This window comes from Lepidochelys kempii, chromosome 2 (genome assembly GCF_965140285.1).
Source record: "Lepidochelys kempii isolate rLepKem1 chromosome 2, rLepKem1.hap1, whole genome shotgun sequence".
In the NCBI taxonomy this organism is placed as follows: Eukaryota; Metazoa; Chordata; order Testudines; family Cheloniidae; genus Lepidochelys; species Lepidochelys kempii.
In genome coordinates, this window is record NC_136381.1 from 44702873 (window position 1) to 44718928 (window position 16056).

Genomic DNA, 16056 nt, shown 5'->3' on the forward strand with positions numbered 1-16056 from the left:
TGCTCTGTGTGGCTCCCTGGAAGCAGCAACATATCCCTGCTGGTCCTAGGTGGAGGAATGGCCACTGGAGCTCTGTGCACTGCCCCCGCCCTGCCTGCTGGCTCTGCAGCTCCCATTGGCTGGGAACCGCTACCAATGGGAGCTGCAGGGGCAGCGCCTGCAGGCAGAGGCAGCACAGAGAGTCACCTGACCACGCTTCCACCTAGGAGCAGTAGGGGACAGGTCGCTGCTTATGGGGAGCCACCTGAGGTGAGTCCTGCTGGGATCAGGCACCCTGAAACTCCTCCTGCCCCCCAACCCCCTCCTGGACCCAAACTCCCTCCCAGAGCCTGCATCCTGCACCCCAGTCCTGAGCCCCCTCCTGTACCCAAAGTCCATCGTTCCATTAGTAAGTATAGCTCTTAGTTAACCAGAATTTTTGACTAACCGGCACCTCCCATTCCCCCAACAAGCTGGATAACAAAGCTTTTACTGTACATGCAGCAGGTATAATCCTGTCATACATCATACACCATGATATCATTTCGGTGTAATAATTATATAAGTTCTTGTAGAAAGAGCCTTAGAATTCCAAAGATTGCATTGGAGGAAAAGTATCACATAATACTTCAGAGATTTTGACATCATTAAATCTTAGGGGGAGAATCAGTAAATATATATACAGCTCTCTAATAACTGACTAGAGGTAGAGTCTAAACTCAGTGGGTAAAAACAAAATTTCTCTACCATACAGAAAACTTAATACATTAAAACACCGAAAGTTTAATTTGTAAATTCTACCAAACATGCATCCACAGCATACTTCTTCGCCCTAGCCAAAGTCAATTGAAGTCAAGGGGAGTTTAAAGCAGTAAGACCCTTTGTTTAATGTTTACAGATAACCTTTTTGTCAGTGTTGGATTAAATGTGGGGGGAGGGGAGAAAATAAATTAAAAGCATCTTCCAGTGACATAAGCCTCATGAAGAATTAACTAGGATAAGAACTTATTCTAGTTGGTGCACTGACAAGCTGAACAATGCAGACAAAAATAATAATTAAAACATAGCTTCATGCTGAGATGAAACTTTCAAGAGTCTCAACTGTGTTGAGGTCATGATTTTTCCATTTTTGTGTTTGCGAGCATAATTATGTCCCAGAGGCAGCAGGAGCTAGTGCTTGTCATTCCCCATTTCTCCCCCTCCGAAAGGAAATTAATTTCTTTACACAGAAATCCAAAAGTTGATGCCAGAGCAATAATAATAATGTAAACAAGACTTTTATTCTTTTAATCTGTAATGCATAATTTAATGGCAGAGTAATATAAATAATGAAATTCCACATATACTTTAGACAATTAAGGGTAAACTGAAAAGTAACATTTAATGTAGTATTGATTGACCGTATCAACAAATGATGGCAGACGTCCGTATGGATGATAGCATTTAGAAAAATGCTATCAAATATATCTGTACAGAAGTAGTAGGGGCGGAATGGAGTAGACTTGATGGCTCAGAAAACTGGTAATGGAATATGGAGCCTTTCACCCCTAGATCACCGATTCAAATTGGCCCAGGTCAACAGGGACTGAAAGTCATTACCATCTGATGGCTCTTCAGTGGCTTCTGTGAAATGAGTTGGTCCCTGTACAGCTCCCAACAGACAGGTGTTCATGTCACAAAACCATCATCTATCACGACTGACACCCTGTTGGGACTCTGAGCAGAGGATAGGAAATGAAAGGGCATGGAGTCAGAATTACCTTTATCCTCCAGATCAGGAGTGAGAAACACTGGTGGATTGGGGTGGGGTAGAGAAACTTGTTCTGTAATTGTCTAGAGTGTAGATGTTCCATTCATGTAGGATTTCAGTTTCTAGGCCTATGAATATAGAATTTTTCATCATCACTAAAAAATTCCCCCACTGCCAACCCAGTTTTAGAAACAAAAGTAAAAAAGCACAAGGATTTAAATAGAGATGGTAATTATACTGTTAGGGAGTTAGGATAACATGTATTTTTAATTAAACAGTATCAACCTACAGGTACTTTATCTTATTCCTAATCAGGACTGTAGATGTCTGTTTTAAAACAGATTTGACCTATGACAATTTACTGAGATGAAGTACAAATTAGGGATTTCTTCAGTAACAAATCTGCAAATTTTAAAGCTATTTCTGGTACATCCACATACTTAATGGGTATGGCATCAAACTGATGTATAGTGTGAAACTCAAATGACAATACTTCTTGCCCTTTTATAGGCTAATAAATTTGTTAGTCTCTAAGGTGCCACAAGTACTCCTTTTCTTTTTAGTATTGATGTGGTATCAGTGTGGGATACTTTTTCAGAAATGGTATCTGTGAAGTGTCAAGAGACAGAATTTGGACTTCAGTTGCCCCTGGACACACACACGCCCACCAGCCTGCTTGGCGTTCTACAAAATACAGGAAACTACCCAGTGCTACTCTTCTCATCCGAAAATCTTAAACTACACTTCTAAACTTTTAACTATTTTAGGTGCCTGTTTCACAGGAGAACAAACCTGGACAATAGAAACAGACAGTTTCCTTAGAAGGACAGGGGCCTGTATAAGGAAAGAGAAGTTGAAGATCGTGAAAAAATTGTCAATGGGTAATGTAAGTCCCTTCCAATGAAGACATGACACAGATGTCTTTTGGCCTTGAGATGAAAACCTTGTCTGTGTCTCTCAGACCTGGAAGTGAAAAAATTATCTAAATTAAAAGCAAATCTTTATTTTGAAGCTGCTGGGAACACACAAAATTTGTCTACATTTGGAAAAAATGATCCACTGGTGAAAATGGGGATCACCAATACGCTGAACACAATTTAGCTGCATGTTCAGACACGGACAAACTGTATTCAGCACTATTTCAGATCACTCAGAACCATGTAACAAGGTGCCTGGGTTCAGATGCCCATATGTGCTTATTTTCTACTGATTGTTTCAGTACTTACAAAATCAAGTAACCATACAGTATATGTGCATATGATCCCATGTACTGTACATACATACTGTATTTGGATGTGCAATTGCACAAACATTCTCTGGGTTTAACTGTATCTCAAATATTCAAATATTTTCAGTTTAAATGTGCACTCGTGGCTCCTTATCAATTAAGGATATTAAATGAAAAATAAGTTAATGAAATATTGTAGTGGAGATTTTAAATATACAGAAGTTATGAAATTTATTCATAGTGCCAGCAGCAGATTCATAGATTCTAAGGTCAGAAGGGAACCACTGTGATCATCTACTCTGACCTCCTGTACAGTACATAGACCTTTCCCAGAATAAAAGATGTAATTAAGCTACATTGAACATGGACAGTAAAGTGTAAAAGAAACTTAACAGCATATTAAGTGAGCTACCTATGTTCAAAGAAGCCAGTTATTGTTGGCATGGGAATTGTAAACAGAAAAGGCATATAGTGGTCTCCACAGAGGTAAATAAATCAGCATCAAATCAAGATTGAATGTCCTTCTAAAAAAGGATACATTCTAATTCAACCACAAGTTACTGAACTTGCTGCAGGATTTACTAGGGGAAATTCTATGGTCTGTGCAGTACAGGAGGGCAGATTAGATAATCACAATGGTTCCTTCTGATCTTAGAATCTCTGAGTTTTAAAACCTTGATTTTCTGTGTGCAGGAGACTGAAGTAGAGGTTCATGTACAGGAGTGGTAGCACTGGATTATGAATTGACTGAACTGTGTATTTGGTTTTGTAATTTTAAATAACTGGTGGGGTGCTCAGAGCCTGAGTGTGGGTGCTCTTTATTGTTTTATGTCAAAACAAAGCAAATACATTTGAAAAGACCTAGCACTATTGGCACTATGCCAATAATAAAAACAAAACAAAATAGTAACAGGCGTAACTGTGACAGATTCCTAATTTCTGTTGCCAGAATATCAACTAACATGCCAGTGAAATAGGCTTTTTGATCAGGCTGACCTGTTTGGGGAGAAATGGAGGAGGTTGTATTTATAGTTCTATCCAGTTTGTATAATAAACACAACAGATACATACCTGCCACCACCAGAAAGCTATAAATAAGGATGTTAGCAAAGAAAAATATGGATGACTTTGAACTACATTGGACACCAAGAACTGTGTAAAAAAATAGGGATGATCCCTCGTAAACAGGCAGAGTTGGCAGGTAGGCGAGCACTGCTTAGACATCCAGGTGCAAGGTACCTTACGGCTAGAATAAAGTACAAAGCACTGACCCATCTAATTCATGAAGAGGCCACGTGTTCCACAGGGCTCGGAACAGGCACCTGCCAAGCGTGCGAGCGCAGGTGCTGCTCCCTTGGTGGGGAGCCCGCTCCTGCCCTGGAGGCGCGTGTCCAACGGCAGGGCCCCGAGAGGCCGGACAGGGGGGCTGGGTTCCCCAACGGGACCCAGAAGCCCGCAGCTCCCGCCTAGCTCTGCGGCTGGGCCGCGGACGCTGGAGCCCGCCACCGCCAGGCTGCCCTCGCAGGCCGGGGTGGGGCGGCTGGGCTCGCCCGCGGCGGCAGGGGGAGGCTGTTCCAGTGGCTGGGTGGGGGCGGCGCGGGAGGCCCTGGCCCGAGAAGTCCGCCCAGCGACGGCAGGAGGAGGCGGAGCTTGCCCGCTCAGCCCAGGAGGTACCGAGCCGCTGCTGACGTTGTTAGGGCGCTCCGGCCCAGCCGCAGCCCTTGTCACTGCGCTTCCCCCAGGGCTGTCGCCTCACCCGGCGGTCTCGGACCAGCGCGTGCGGCCGCCGTTAGCGGATCATCGCACGGGCGTGGCCCGCGTCCTCGGTGGCCCGCCCTCTTCCACCTTTGCCTTCTCTTCATTGGTCGAGCAGAACTCTCTTTGCCGCGATTGGTCCAGGTGCGCTGCCAATCTAGGCGAAGTGACGTTCCCCGGCTCTCTGCTCGGGGCGGCCATTTTGGTTGCGGGCGGGAGAGGCCCTGGGCGAAATGGTGCCAGTTAGGGGGTGGTGCGTGGAGTGCCCGGAACGGATCGGGGCTAGGCTGCCTCGGGGGTGCAGCGAGCCCACAGCCTGCACTTGTGTCACCCTAGCCCCGCGGCCTGTCCCTGTACACTCGCACCCCGCCTTCACCGTAACTCCCTCCGGCCGTGGCAGGCAGGGCGGCTCAGCGCTGGAGGCAGCAGGTGTGGGCAGTGCCCTGTGCGGAGCCGTCCCTTCTGGTCCCGGCTCCTCCCCGCCGGGCTCTGGAGCTGGCGACGGGGGCCTTTGAGGGCTGCAGCAGTGGCTGATGCTTACAACGAATTAGCTGCCTCTCTGCCAACGAGCCCCTTTGAGGAGTCACTTCACTTCCCCAAAGCGTGCTAGGCCCTACGGGGCAGGAGGGGTTTGTTCCCCAAAGACGCTCCTTGGCAGACGCTGGGGTTGGCATGATTGCGTTTGATCTCGAATCAGCCCAATTTACCCTCCTAGGAGGACGTGGTTTGTGCCTACGTGGAGCTCTCAGAGATATAACACCGCCCCAGGTCAGTATTTTAAACATGAACACAAGGAAGATGAAGAACAAGGCTCGCTGTGGCAACTGATCATTCTGCTGGGAGTTATTCTGCATTTCTGGGAAATGGCCATTGTTCCCCTCTATCCTTGTTCCTTACCAAATAGTGAATTCTCTTAGCATTTTGATTTATTAATGTGAGCCTGCTCAGTCGAAACAAGGCCACTCAAAATTGGACTTTAAATAGTCTTAAATGACTATTTCGTTGCTGAAAACAGAAAACTTCAAAAATTTAAAGTGCTTTAAGGATATAGTGCTTTGAGTCAGATTGTTTTTATTTAAATGGAGAATACTACTGAACCTGGTAATATATCTCCCAGTGAAAGTAAGTTTGTTTATTTTCATGGAGTTCAATATTAAATACTACTTACTATCCATGAACTGCTTGTGATAGGAGCAGCCCAGGTGTCAAATCATGAATTCATTTATCACATTTAATTTATTGTTTTTTAGCTGCTCCACAGCTCTGGTTGCAAAACTGATGGTGGCAAATTGTAATTTGAAGCCAGATATATATCTTTATACAAAATCCTGAGTGAGTTTAGTGCTTATTGAAAATAAGGGACTAATAACATTAACTTGAGCTAGGATTGGGGCATGCATCATGCAAATTCCCAAATACTCCTCTGACAAATTATTTATATTCTGAACTGAAGCTCTTCGGTCTTTCATTCTGGAGCTTCTCAAGCACAACATGCCAGATCGTTAGCTTTGTGATATGGAGGAGAAAGAGTGAATCAAAGTAATTGTTGATCCAAAGTAATTGTTGACACCCCTCACCCCGCAAGTTTACACTGAATTGTGGTTAAAATCTTCCCTCTTCCCCAGAAAAGGAATTAGGAAGTTTTTTGGTTGTTTGTCTGGGATATCTTTTCATATTAACCACTCAAAAATATTTTACTATGCAACAGAAGTTCCTAATTACAGAGAATACGCTTTTTATAATAGGATATCTTGCAGTGCCTTTATGAACTTTCCTTGAAGTTAGGATGGTGAATGTTTCAAAGAGTATTTCTAGGGAAAGTCTGATTATAATGGCGAGTACCATAGTGGACAGCCCTGGTTCCCTATTCTATCACAGATAAAATATCTGAATGAGTCATATAAAGAAAGTGGTGTGCAAATAGTGTAGGTCTCACCCACGCTGGCTATCTCTACTTCCCTTGCCCCCCCAAAATCCTCCAGTAACCAACACAACAACAAAAACCAACATACATACACCATAGTACATATGTACTTCTGAGAAACAAGATTGTGTTTTCTGCTGTGAAACTACAGAAATGTATATGTTCTGGCACAATCCCTGTCGAAAATGTTTTGGGTATTCTCTTATAAATAATGTTTCATTTGCTAACTGGTTCCCTATTTTTACTAAGTAAAAAAAAATGAAGAGAATTATATGAAGGATACACGACCGATCATTTTTTAAAATGAAAAGTGCTTTTTAGTGCTATGGATACCTTAATTTCAAATGAAGTCTGCAATGATTAAATATTAAAATGATCAATGCTTTAAATTAATATAAAAAACTTTTCAGGAGATTATTACAAAGATTAACTTTTTTAATGTTTTAATACCTCCACACTTTATCAATCACAGACACTGAAACTATTTTCACATCACCATACTGATGATCTCATATATCATTGCAGTATTGTGCACTAACTGTATAAACAGCATGGAAATGTTGGTAGAGAAGATGAAGAAACACAGTTCATGTTATTGCTCTTTAATATGCAGTTTTGGTGTTGAAATATTCTTTGACATGTGAATGAGTGAGTAGTTATTTTTCTAATACTGAAGATGAGACAGAAACCCAGTCTAAGGAATGAAATTAAATGTCATTTGCCATTCATAAAGGAACTTTGTTTCATGTAATGACAAACCTAGGTGGTCTGTGGCAAAGGCTGAAAGAAGAAGAAAAAGCCCTAGCATGTGTTTTCTTAGGAAGGACACACATGAATGCAGCCTTAGTATCCTAAAATTGTCTGCAACTGCCTATGATTAGAGATACATTTTTACTCTTTCAGTTTGAATTATGTTTGCAGGTCATGAGAAAATGTCATGGCACCCCAGGTGCTTTTGTTACACTAGCTGCATGTAGCCCTACCACTATAATTCAGAGGATTGACTAAACATTTACCCCAGGCGTTCTTAAAATGGAGGATGCTAATTTCTTTGTTTTACATTTCTTCTGGATTTCCTTAAGCAATAGGTTTAGCAATCAACTTTAGTATTATTTTGCTTGTTTTTACCTTGCTAACCATCTATTCCAGTTGTACTATGCAACTTTATTTTGCATAGCTTATATATCCCAGGAAACTTTGCAGAGCTAAATGCAGAACAGTATGTGAATAAATTATTATTTATTTGAGTGTCAAAACTGTGCTTGGTGCTATACAAAACAAAGAAGACGTGATCCCTGCTGTATTGTGCTTGCAATCTCAAACATAGAACAGTGATAGTATTATTAATTCATCACCATGCAGTGTCTAAGTCCAACAAAAGAGGTAAAGAGGAATAAGGACGCATAGTCGGAAAAGAAGTGATAACATTAAATTAGAAAATAGATGAAGAGCTGGCAAATTGAATAGATACAGTAAGATTGTTCCAGATGGCAGAAGCTACATCAGAGAAAGTTCTTGCACCAGAAGTGAAAAGTTTGAGAGAAGGGACAGATTAAAGGTGGATGCTAGATAAATATAGAGAATGGCAGTGGGAAGAGGAGGTCCATAAGGTAGACCAGAAAGGACAATATCTTAAACAAGGAAGACATTGTTATTCATATAGGCCAATTTGTTATCTGCTGTAGGGAGTGCTGTCTGTGGGTTAGTGTCTTCTAACTAATGGGCAAAATCCTGGTGTAATTCCATTCGAATCTATTTAAAAAAAACCTTTTACATTCTGAATTATACAAACATTGCTCTGTTAGTTCAATTTTTAATATAGTGGGAATACTGATCAGATGGAAAGTGTAAAATATTTCCAAGTTTCAATCATCATTTTCTCTTGGGTTGTGCTATTTGGTATAAATAAGGAAAAAAAGATAACTGGGCCCATGATAATTGCTTCTCATAGTTAACTTCCTGTATTGATTAGTCCCATTGACTTCACTCTGTCTCCACTACAATTTCAAGTGATTTTGTTATTCTTCACTTCCTGTTTTAAATGCTGTTTGTTTTTAAACGGCCGCTGCATTTCTGTGTTCAGTATACTACATATCTACAGCTCTGTTCAAATCTCACCTTAAAGTGCAGCTCTACTCTGAGAGGTGAGTATGTAACAATGGTACCTACTTAGAAAACAGCATTGTTTCTTTCTTGCGATATGTATGACAGAAATTGGAAATCATATGCCCAGTATGCCCAACAGGCATATTTAATTTTCTGACTTTTGAAATCTCAACTTTAACATTAAATTCATTATAGGTTGAATTGCTACTGCCACCTGTCATTAAGGTTGCCTGACTCTTTCCATTGGCAAAACCCTGTTTTCAGTTGCTTATAACTTTGCTAAACTTTACCTGTTTGGACTGAAATTTTTCATGTGTGATGTCTACTTCAGGCAGATTATTATTTTTTTTTTGTAAGACTTCAACATAAGGTTGAGCCATTTCTGAGAACAAAATTAGAGGAAAATATGCTGCTTTGCCCATGTTAAAAAAAATCTTATATCTGTTGTGATGAGAATCTCTAATGCCTCCATGCTTTGAACCCCACTGGCAAAGTGTGTCTCTCATTCCCCCTAGTGGCTGGTCTACATAGAGACTGACAATTTACTACTCCTGTCCGTTACGCTGTCTCAAGAGTTAGAGGTGTGTACTGGATCTAAAAGTTCCAGCCCTGCTGATGACCCATGTGTGTATGAATATGATGCTACCTGATAGAATTTCTGTTTTTGAAATTTGCTTCTTTAAAAACTTAGGAAATTACATCCAAAAGGCTGCATTAAAAGAACGTTAAGGTTGTAAAGTCAAGCACTCACAAAATTAGGAAATGTGAATTTTGACTAGTTATTCAACTATACTGAGTTACACCAAGTGAGGACCTGCCTTCTAGAGAGTGGGTTTTGGTTGTGGTGCTGCGGTTGGACTGAAGTGGGGAAGAGAAGAGGGAGGCATAATCAGGGAGTGAGTAAAGAGAGGGAGATAGAATGGGAAAAGAAGTGGGTGAGGGGAAGGAGAAGGAGGGTAACACACATAATAACCAGGGAGAGTAAGGTTGGGCAGATGGAGGTTTTCATAGTTAAGAGGGGGTGAAATGAAGAGGGTGTCAAGAGCCTATGGCAATTGAGGGGAAAAATAGACCTCTCAAGATTCAGAGTAGAGAGAATTACAAAGTCAGTGAACTGTGAAGCCTCTTCTGGGAGGGTAGGCTTAGAATTTGCTGGCTGTAAGGCCCTGATTTGCTGTCTCTGCCTTCAGTTGCTGCTCTTGGGAGGGGGCCTGAGGGTCTTGGCATGTCCATATTCTACCCCATGAACTTGTTATGCCTGTTCATGTGGTTCCCAGTTGAACCGGATGAGAAGGCTGCCAGGCTGGTGATTTCTTTCTAATGCTGTAGAGGCGCATGCATAGCAGGTCTCCTTACATTGTTTGTGAATGTGTAATGGAAGTTGCTGCTATAATGTGTATGTGCACTCTCCATCTTCTGTTTGATTAAAATCTGAGAGTCAGATCCTTGGCTGGTGTGAATTGGTGTGACTTCAACAGAGCTACTCAGATTTTCACCATCTTGAGGATCAGGCCCCCCAGTTTTAATGTTGTATTCATATGGGGTTTTTTGCGTATACTATTCAAATGTAACTATTATGAACATTATAAACAGATCTTTCTGTAATTTTCAGAGGGAAGAGTGAACACTGCACCCTCTGACTACTGTAATTAACTTACTTGTCACCTATTTATTGAGAAAGATAGGACAAGATGATTTGATATCTAATTACGAAAGCAATGCAGAAAACCACTAGGCCAGATAGGTATAGGAATATCTGGAAAATCAGCGTGTAGCCATTAGTTAAAGATGAAAATTTAATTTAAATTGGAAGTTGCTTTTTTTAAGTATTCCATGAGATTAAATAATATTAGTAGCCTCTTAAAGTAACAAAGCATAATAATTTCGTACAAAAGGTCCCAGTGCACTTGCTAATATCCTTTATGGCTTTAATAGAATAGACCTGAAATGATTTACAAAGCAAAGCTGTTGGATGAATTCTTCCAGTTCTACATGTAAAGAGAAACTGTTTGTCTTTCTCTGAGTTTATATATATCCATGGAAATTATGATGTAAATGTGGGTAGAGTACTAAAACATAACCATATATGCAGAACAAAATAATAGTCAAGAATTCAGAGCACTTGCATTCTGCCACTTACTGTACACAGAAAATGTGTATTGTACAGACTGTTAAATTCTATGTCTTGACCATAGAAGGACTTTATAGAATTTGCACCATTTCCCTAAGTAATTTTCAAGGCTAAGGAACAGTATGTTTCTGTACTCCTACAGGAAAGAGCTCAGTGCATCCACAGTCTGCAGCAAATCTATCGGTCTGTTGTCAAAAGCTCAGACACCATCACTGCCATGAAATAGTTGGTAGCTAGAAGAACATTCTTTGTATTGACATACTGGTACAAATGAGCTCACTACTTTGCTTCACAGTTTTTCAAAAAAATTAGACTAACATTTGCATCTTACCTCTTCAGCCACTCCCTGAGCACCTGACTAGTGATTTTCCTCCCCTCCTCCTAAAGGGGGAGGAGGTGGAGCGGGGAGGAGAGGAAGCGGGTTAAGGGTCGGAGCTTGGGGGAAGTTGCGGAGTGGGCGGGCCGATGTTTGAGACCTCCAGCCCCTGGCAAAGTTGGTGCCTGTGCTTGGGAAGCTGCCGCTACTGCTGCGCAAGGTGCTTCTGCTAGCCTACGGCACCTTCAGTCTCCTTGGCTGCTTCATTGCCTGCAGTGCCAGTAGGCTATGCCTGTGTGGGGTAAGGTGGGGACACCTCCCAACTATAGTAGAGTACCTGTATTAAATTGCTTGTTTAAAATGTATATAATGCCTTTTGTCTGGCAAAAAACAAATTTCCCTGGAACCTAACCCCCCCATTTACATTAATTCTTCTGGGGAAATTGGATTCGCTTAACATCATTTCGCTTAAAGTCACATTTTTCAGGAACTTAACTACAACGTTAAGTGAGGAGTTACTGTATCAATTTTAATTAACACAGCCTGTATGAAAGCCCATCAGAGTAGTAAAGCTAAGGTCTCAGCAAAGGGGTGTGTGTTTCTGTGTGTGGAGGGGTAGCATTACACACTCATAATCCTGCAATAAAATGGAAACAACTGTAATTAAACTCCTACACAAAATTGATATAGCTCTTCTCTGCTCTTCAAGCCTGCTTACAGGGTAATAGGACATAGGGTGTAGTAGTGGTGGAACAAAATGATAGTACTAGGAAGAGAGTAGCCTTTGTTAGATTTCTCATATTGGTATTGTATTTTATCTGTTCATTTATTTGCTCTGATGCAAGCTGGCCTAGATTTATATTATTGAATACCCTGGTATTCTTTGTTGTATGTAGAAACTGTAAGGCTATATTTTGGACACTGTATTTTTCCCCCTCTCATAAAACCTTATGGTAATATTGAAGCACATGTTCTCCTTTTGTCGCCAGCCAAGGGTGTGAGCTAACTTCTAATGTTTAGAGAAGTGCACCCAGGATGTTAAAGTGGACTATTTTATTTTGGGCTATGGCTTCTGAAAAGATCTTCCTGTCCCTGTAGCACCTCATTAAATGCTCGCATCGTAGAGACTGAAGGTTTCGCTTTCACAAATGTCCCAACTTTCCCATTGCTAACTGGTCTGAGGTCCAGAAATCAAATACAGAACTGCGTATTGGGTTGTGACTAGGGTCCTACCAATTTCACGGCCATGAAAAATGCATCACAGATGGTGAAATCTGGTCTCCCCCTGTGAAATCTGGTATTTTGTGTGCTTTTACCCTATACTATACAGATTTCACAGAGGAAAACAGTGTTTCTCAAATTGAGAGTCCTGACCAAAAAGGGAGTTGCAGGGGGGTTGCAAGCTTATTTTAGGGGGGGTCACAGCATTGCCACCATTCTGTGCTGCCTTCAGAGCTGGGCAGCCAGAGAGGGGCAGCTGTTGGCCAGGTGCCAAGCTCTGAAGGCAGCGCCCTGCCATCAGCAGCACAGAAGTAAGGGTAGCAATACCATACCATGCCGTCCTTACTTCTGCACTGCTGCTGGCGGCAGTTCTGCCAGCAGCCGCTGCTCTCCAGCTGCCCAGCTCTGAAGGCAGCACAGCCGCCAGCGGCAGCGCAAAAGTAAGAGTAGCAGTAGCGCAACCCCCGCCTATAATAACCTTGTGACCACGCCACAATTCCTTTTTGGGTCAGGATTCCTACAATTACAACAATGTGACATTTCAGGTTTAAATAGCTGAAATCATGAAATTTATGATTTTTTAAATCCATGACCGTGAAATTGACCAAAATGTACTGTGAATTTGGTAGGACCCTAGTCATGATCCCAGCTATTATGCCTACAGAGTATTCTAATATATTTTAATTATTATAGCATTGACTGAAATGTTGGTGGAAGTTGTATATATATAACGGGGAAGGTAATACATGGTCATGGTTTTAAAAACAGAGTTAGACAGACCTTAATCCAGTTAGGAGATAGTCATGTTATACCAAATTTAGCTAAAATTTTCCTAGCTACATCTCGAAAACTTTGAAGTCCTGTCTCTCTGATCCATGGCACGAGGCAGTCCCCAGAGGGTGTACAGCTAAGATAGGTGACTCCTATGCTGCACCTCCCACTTTTTGACCTATTCAAAAATATCAGAAATACCAAGCATGACAGTTCAAACTAACAATGGTAAAGTTTAGCAATGTCTAGACCAATAGGCCGATAGTAAGTGCATGCACAGCTGCAATGCAGGATATAAGCAAAAAGCCTTCAGAATGCCACCTTTTGCTACTGTTGGTTTTGAGCAAATGCGGTTGAAATTGTGCAGCACAAAATAGTGAAAACATGCAGCACTAAAGTGAGGCCAGGGCTTTTGTTGTTATAAAGTAAGCAGGTTGCTACTTTTTCTGCTAGTTACCAGCATTTGTATCTTCAGTGGACCATTGGTCCATGCAAAGGATTTGGTCCAATTTTGATATGTAACTTTAATTGAATTATTCTGGGATTATGACTGGAGCTTTGAGTGGAGGACCTAAGATCAGCTGAACGTTTTAATTTTACATCTGGGAGGAGAATCCAGTAGAATTACATCTTCGTTTCTCATAGCCAAAATTAAAGAAAAATTTACAGAAGAATGTTGGATTAGGATATGTATGTTCATTTTGTCTTCTGATCTCCATTTGAGAACATTAAGGGTATGTCTACACAGAAGCTAGACACTTGTGGCTGGCCTGTGCCAGCCTACTCGAGCTCTTGGGGCTTGGGTTGTTTCATTGCTGAGTAGACTTCCGGGTTTGGGCTGGAGCCTGAGCTCTGGGATCCTGCGAGGTGGACTCTGCCTAGTTGCTGTTTTGACATACCCTAACAGGTTATGGTGTTTTTAATCAGTTTTTTTTTTTAAATCCAAATTAAAACTATTTGTGCATTTATTATTTCTTTTACTCTGACTAAAATATTTGTATAAGCTAATTCACTTTCCTGAATAACAAATACAACATGAGGCGCAACAAAGGAGCATGAAACTTTTTTTCATTCATAAATCAGTTTATTTAATATTTATTGAGTTGTGGTAGTTTCAAAGAGAGGGGAAAAATATTCATTCTGAACATAGGCTGGAAAGGTTACCTTTTAAATCCTTTCAAAGACTAGTTTTCAGAATGGAACTAATAATTCAGTTTTGCTGAAGTGTTACAGTTATCTCCATGTGTATTGAAATATTATTTGCTTCTGTCATTTGTAACTTGCTTTCAGCCTTTACCCGTTTTTTTTCTAGGTACAAAGTGAGACAGTGGTTAAAGAATATCAAAATAGGAAAGGTTGGTCACCAGTTTTATTGATCATTATGACCTTGGTGGTGATTTGACATTGCATCATACTGTGGTGATAGGATTCGCCAAAGAAACAAATTTGTCTGACTTCTAGCTTTTGAGCAGTGGCCTTATTTATTTTGGTATTTTCTCCAGGTCTCCCAGCCTCCAATTTATGGTGGGCTGCCAGGGTGGGAAGGTCCAGTTACTGAGATTCTCACTTCTCCTTCCACTATCCCGGACAATCGCTATCTTAAAATGAAGTTAAGATTGAGAATACGTACCAGTAATTCAGGATCAGTTTGTTAAAGGGAAATTGTAACTATCCCCAAATCAAACATTCTAAATGCAGGAAATTCAGAATGAAGCTTACACTTAAATCCAAACATTTTAAAGTTTGCACCCAAGCAAACTAAACTTTGACCTGTTGGGACCCCAGCGTGGGAAAAATTGGGAGGGAGAGGGGAAATGTGGTGCACTTCCCTAAGCTGGGGAAAGGGAGAAGACAGGGTTATCCTTGGTTTTTAGCAGAGTAGGGAGAGTTGTGCTGCCCCTTAGTTAATACTTGAGCAGAGCAAAATAACATTTTTGATACCATGGAGTGAGATACCAGTGAAACAACATAATTCTCTATTAAATACATGAATTGTAAAATCTTAAGTTATTATAACTAGAGTGCTCAGAAGAATGTAGTTAATTTTGAAATTTGAGGTGTACGACCCTATAGCATGGTAGTTTTAATTTAAATGATTCCCTAGTTCATCAAAGGAAATGAAAGATGAAGGCGTGGATGTGAAGGATCAAAGAGGGAATGAAAGTGCCTATATTCAACCATACTGCAGACTGTTTGCTGTTGATATCTTGAATCACTGAGGCAGAAGAAATAATTGATTCTAGTCATTCCTCTTGACTCAATAAGCTTTTAACTTGCACAGTAAAAGGTGCATGCTTTATTTTCATGTTGTATAAGAGTGACAAATGCCTTTGCTCTCCTTATCTACCCTCAAATCACAATCAACATGGTACAGCTTCTGTGTTTGCTTTTAATGCTACTTATATATATCAAATACCGTATATAATAGGTCACATTATTTAAAAAAAAGTTAGCATTAAATATCACATGTACTCATATATATCATATAATTTTTCTTTCAGAGAGAACCCCCCACCAGTTCTTCATTTTTGTGTTGTGTGATGATGAAAACCATATATAATATTATCTGATTTTATATATTTTAATGGAAAACTATAGAATTTAAGGTAAATTTAAAATAAAGATCTTGAAAATGAGTAATATTAATATGTTAGCCATGTTGTCTTCATTCATTGGCATTCTTTCCATCTTCCAGTTCTGAGAGATGCTTCTGATCTGTATTCAAATAGATAATTGCCCCTCTAGAGCAGGTATAAAAACAGTGTTTTGTTTGTAGTTTGTACATCGACAAGGCTAACTGCCACACAATGGGAGGCATTAAAACCCTCTGCAGTATGTTTACCTGAGAGGGTTTTCTTCTTTTAGTGTCAGAAGG

At 40.8% G+C, this 16056-nt stretch overlaps 1 protein-coding gene across 2 annotated transcripts in view; it reads left to right on the top strand.

Annotated features, from left to right (window-relative positions):
• The first annotated feature begins 4896 nt into the window (after positions 1 to 4896).
• Positions 4897 to 16056, top strand: part of TRIQK (triple QxxK/R motif containing) — a 79638-nt gene continuing 68478 nt past the window's right edge. The window contains exon 1 of one of the 2 annotated variants that reach the window (XM_073330588.2): positions 4897 to 5480. The gene's annotated coding sequence lies outside the window, so the exon portion shown is untranslated. The remainder of the gene's footprint in view (positions 5481 to 16056) is intronic. The other variant, XM_073330587.2, reaches the window with a different exon arrangement.